The sequence below is a fragment of the Triticum aestivum genome, chromosome 7A (assembly GCF_018294505.1).
Source record: "Triticum aestivum cultivar Chinese Spring chromosome 7A, IWGSC CS RefSeq v2.1, whole genome shotgun sequence".
Lineage (NCBI taxonomy): Eukaryota > Viridiplantae > Streptophyta > Magnoliopsida > Poales > Poaceae > Triticum > Triticum aestivum.
Genome location: NC_057812.1, coordinates 370,180,033 through 370,185,777, shown reverse-complemented (window position 1 = coordinate 370,185,777; position 5,745 = coordinate 370,180,033).

The window sequence follows — 5,745 nt, the reverse complement described above, 5'->3', positions numbered from 1 at the left end:
CGGCCCAGTTCTTGTTTTTTCTGCCAAACGAATTTAGTATTTATTCCAGAGAACGCAGTTTTATAGAAAATTCCCTAGAGTTCATGCATTTAATAACTCATCAATCGTGCATCATATTAAAATGTTTTATATATGTAACTTGCTTACAATTTTGTCTAGTTTCATAATATCCAACTTGCATCCATGTTAAAAATGTTTAAAATGTTGTTTGTGTTTATTTTGCATAATGCCATGTTAAAATGATTTATTTCATAACTTAATAACCGTAGCTCCATTTTAAATAAAGTTTATATGTAAATGGGGTAGAAAAATGCATAGATTAACATGATGTACTTACTTTGCATGTTTAACAACTCTAAAATTACGTTTAGGGCAAAACAGTAGCTAATTTGAAATAGGCATATGAGGATTTTCCAGAATTGTTGCTTGTTGTTCCGGCCTCATTTAAACTTGCCTAGATAGGTAGTTTTATTATGCTTCACCTCTTGCCATGTTTAATAAAATTTAATGTTGTTGGGTACATAAACGAGAGAGAACTAAATAATTGATGTGGTGTTTCGTTAATATGCAACTCATTGCATATTGAGCTCCACTTAACTTGTAGTTTTGCTTGTGCACTTTGCCATGCCATGTTTCATTAAACCGGACATGCATCATACTTGTTTGCACATCATGCCATGCTTATGTGATGGTTGTTTACTATGTTGTTTGCTTCTTTCCGGGTTGCTTCTCTCATTAGCTTCGATTTCGTTTCGGAGTTGTGAGGATCCGTTCGACTACGTCCGTTTGTCTTCTTCTTGGACTCATTCTTCTTCCTTGCGGGATCTCAGGCAAGATGACCATACCCTCAATATCACTTCTATCTTTGCTTGCTAGTTGTTCGCTCTATCGCTATGTCGCGCTACGTACCACTTGTTATATCATGCCTCCCATATTGCCATGTCAAGCCTCTAGCCCTCCTTCCTAGCAAACGTTGTTTGGCTAAGTTACCGCTTTTACTCAGCCCCTCTTATAGCGTTGCTAGTTGCAGGTGAAGTTGAAGTTTGTTCCATGTTGGAACATGAATATGTTGGGATATCACAATATATATTATTTAATTAATGCATCTATATACTTGGTAAAGGCTGGAAGGCTCGGCCTTATGCCTGGTGTTTTGTTCCACTCTTGCCGCCCTAGTTTCCGTCATTCCGGTGTTATGTTCCTTGATTTTGCGTTCCTTACGCGGTTGGGTGTTATGGGAACCCTTTGACAGTTCACTTTGAATAAAACTCCTCCAGCAAGGCCCAACCTTGGTTTTACATTTGCCTAACAACCTATTACCCTTCCCTTGGGTCGGCCAACCCGAGGGTCATCTTTATTTTAACACCCCCCGGGGGGGCAATGCTTCTCTAAGTGTTGGTCCAAACTCGAGTCCTTTGCAGCGACACCTCGGGGAAACTTGAGGGTTGGTTTCAGTTGTACGGAGTGCTCATCCGGTGTTGCCCTGAGAACGAGATATGTGCAGCTCCTATCGGGATTGTCGGCACATCGGGCGGTCTTGCTGGTCTTGTTTTAGCATTGTCGAAATGTCTTGTAACCGGGATTCCGAGACTGGTCGGGTTGTTCCGGGAGAAGGAATATCCTTCGTTGACCGTGAGAGCTTGTGATGGGCTAAGTTGGGACACCCCTGCAGGGTATAAACTTTCGAAAGCCGTGCCCGCGGTTATGTGGTAGATGGGAATTTGTTAATATTCGGTTGTAGAGAACTTGACACTTGACTTAATTAAAATGCATCAACCACGTGTGTAGCCGTGATGGTCTCTTTTCGGCGGAGTCTGGGAAGTGAACACGGTCTTGTGTTATGCTTGAACGTAAGTAGTTTCAGGATCACTTCTTGATCACTTCTAGCTTCACCACCGTTGTGTTGCTTCTCTTCTCGCTCTTATTTGCGTTTGTTAGCCACCATATTTGCTTAGTGCTTGCTGCAGCTCCACCTCATTACCCTATCCCACCCACAAGCTTAAATATTCTTGATCTCGTGAGTGTGAGATTGTTGAGTCCACGTGATTCACGGATACTTCCAAACAGTTGCAGGTGCCGATGACACCAGTGCAGGTGACGCAACCCAGCTCAAGTGGGAGCTCGATGAAGATCTTGATTGTTGTTGTGTGTCTTTTCTAGTTGATCATTAGTGGAGCCCAGTTGGGACGATCGAGGATCTAGCATTTGGGGTGTATCTTCCTTTTTATTTGGATTTGGCCGTAGTCGGTCTTTGAGTGTATTTGGATGATGTATGAATTATTTATGTATTGTGTGAAGTGGCGATTGTAAGCCAACTCTTTATCCTTTTCTTATTCAGTACATGGGATTTTGTGAAGATTACCCCACTTGCAACAAAACTACCATGCGACTATGCCTCTAAGTCGTGCCCCGACACGTGGGAGATATAGTCGCAGTATGGGTGTTACAGAAGGATTTTGATATATTTGAGGAAGATATGACCCAAACAATTTATGAGAATTATTTGGGAATTTTGGGAGTAACAGAAATATAGGTTGCTTCACAAGCTAGGGTTTAAAGGGTTATTCCTTTAACAGAAAAGGAATATTCCCTAGAAAAAGAATATTGGATAAGGTCAAGGATGAAAATGACATGATCTGGGGATGATGATGAGAATGGCAAGCCACTATAAAACCTAGGAAGACATGATCTTCCCAAGTTTCAGAACCACATAGCCACAGAAAAACAATTCAAATCAATAAATCCAAGAAAATCATCAGAAAAAGAAAAGGGCAAAATCCAGGGTGTTACAGATATAAATCAGACGGCCTATATTGCAGGATGGCGGGCACACCATCATCACCAACTCTGTTTTTATAAGAGTAGAGTAGAGATAGATAGAGAAATGCAGCAGAGTAGTACTTGCCTTGACGACACATCATACTAATTAAATGGATTCTGGATGCATGTGTGGCCCAGCTCTACACGATCAACAGTGTCAACGTGATCTTGCTCAAGCTGAGGCCTCAGTTGAGGCCTTTCAAGGGCTTCGGCAACGTCTCCCTTACATGTGAGATGATCCTCCAGGGAGCCCTTCCACTTCTGCTATATCTCCTGCAAGGTCACTTAATTAATTAGGAGTACTTAAGTAGCACTAATTTATTGCTGTCTAATTTTGCTGTCGGAGTTACACAAATCTTTAGTAGCACCCTATGATGAATCATCTACGTGTGTATGTGTGTCTGTGGAGGTGAATCATGTGGTGTAGCAGGGAGGGAATCTTAGTAGTGTCACGACATAATGATGCTATTGTTTTGCATGTCAATTTATTGCCATTGGTTCAATGAGGCAATGTTTTACGCATTGCCCGTCATGAATTTGATGCTACTGTTAAAGTAATATGCTAAAGTCTTTCTATCCTTTCTCACTAAGCTAATGAAGGTTCCACCTCGTTCCTACTTGTGCAAACAGGGATCATGATGTGCCAATCATACATTTTACTGGAATTGCACAAGAAAATACAATGAATTGTATCCCAGCCAGTGCTTTAATTCTGCTGGAAGTTCTTTTGATATCTTTTGATATAATCTCACCACTGGTAAACAAGAGTGATTTCAACCATACATTTGAAGTGCACAAAAATATATACTATTGAGTGATTCCAGTGAGTGCTTTATCATCTCTTCTGGGACTACTTGAATAAGCTTTTTTGCTCAGGTTGGTACCGGCCTAAGGCCTTCATCCATATTAGTTTGTTGTCATCTCTATTTGTATCGTGCTACTGTGTTTCTACTGTCATGAGAAACTCCTTTATCTTTGCACGTTAAAGTTTTGCAACCTATGATACATGGCAATGCTTTGAGTGTTGAGCTAATTGGCATTGATTAAATAAACTAATACCTTCCTTTTAAAAAAGACTACTATGTTGCTAACTTTACCCATTAAGATAATGAAGGTGCTTCTATTTGTTAGTGTATGTTTCATCAACTAGTCCTACTATTACAGTAATCTCACTCTCAATATATGTGCCAACAGGGATGCTCGATTTTGGTGGAACTGCACAAAAACTTTCGGTGCTTCATTGTCTCGACTGCTTCCTTCCTTTCCTGCCAGTCGCTTATCTCGACTTTCTTCCTTCATTTGTTGTCAGTTGCTTATCTCGACTTCCAGTCAAAAGAAATAGTAATTGATATGCTACCTCACACAAGTTGGTACCGGTCTTTACCCTGATTATTGTGCTTGTCACATGTATTGGTAATTTGGTATAGTGCTACTGTTTGCCGATTTCATACAGGAGTAAATTGGAGCGTGAACTCGTAGGAAAATCATTACATTGGGCGATTTCAGTAGAACTGCAAAAAAGATTAGATGGACAGATACTTATGCTGCTGCTATGTACTCCAAAGTTCACTCAGACAAGCATCGGTGTTGACAAGAAGAAGTGTCTATATTCATTCGAGTATCAACTAGCGTCAACCAGTTGTCAAACTCCAAGTATTAGGACAGTGAATGCCAAAAATATTGTTTGGCGCATAGCCCAGAAAAACACAGTCCAGTCTTTGGTCCCAACTTGTGCCTTTTGGTTATCGGTGCATATGGTAGCGAATTGTATGGCATGGAGTCTAAAGATTCCAGACAAGTTGGTTGACGCGTATATTCATCTGGCACTTAATCAGCCTGCACGCCAGGGATGCTCCATTTCAGTTGAACTGCACAAAAACAATTGTGTGGTTCATTTTATCGACCGCCTCCTTTCTTGTCTGCAATGTAGAATTTTGGCAAGCTACAGGACCAGGATGAGCCAGTAACTAGTTGAATGAAAGTAGTGGCCAAGTTTCTCAAACCTCCCTCGGCATCGAGCCTACTATCTCGAGGATAAACCTACAAGCAAAGTTTAGATTTTCTATACTGCCTCTTATGTACTCGAAAGTTTACTCGTACAAGCATTAATTTTAGCAAGAAGTACCACCAACTGAACACCATTTACCAGTCCATACCTAGGTAATTAAAGTTTGTCCATGGATGATATTGGTTTGATCTCAATCATTTGGATGCATAAACATACTGAACATGTGTATATCTTAATCTTTTTGTGAATTATCTATGAATATTGTCTTGTGATCTATCAATCATTTGGATGCATCGACATGCTGAACTTGTGTACATATGAATCTTTTGAGTTCTTGATTGTGAATGTTGGCTATGAATATGAATGTGTCATGTGAACCTGAGTTTGATACGAATGTTTACCTTTTCTGTTGTACTTGTGTGTGAACTTGTTAGTATGTCTACTGTGGGATTTGTGACATGTGGGTGTCAACGGCACACCTTCTTCCCGAGAAGAAGTGCACCTGCTTGTTAGGCTAGCAACGGCGCATCAGCTCTTTTTTATCTTTTTGCTCTGTCTTCCCCTCTCCCCCGCTCAACCCCTGTCGTAATGTTTTTGGCCTCAAAACAAACACAGTATTGCGTTGTTTTGGGGGCTTGATGAAAAATCGAGTGTTGCTTTCTGTAGGTTGGAATGCCCAGCAAATGGGTTGCTGGTCCACCGCGGACTGGGAGGCTAAAAATACAAGTTGTATGGTGCAGAGGCAAGTAAAAAATACCATCGAGACCATCCACTGAAAAAAATCGCGTCTGATGTGCTTCTTTAGTCACGCCGCCGGCCCCCTGTTTAATCCAGTTCGCTCCATTCCCCAACCGGCAGCACGGGATGGAAGTTTATTTCCCCCTCACGCTACTGGGGGATTGAAAAAGCGTGGCATC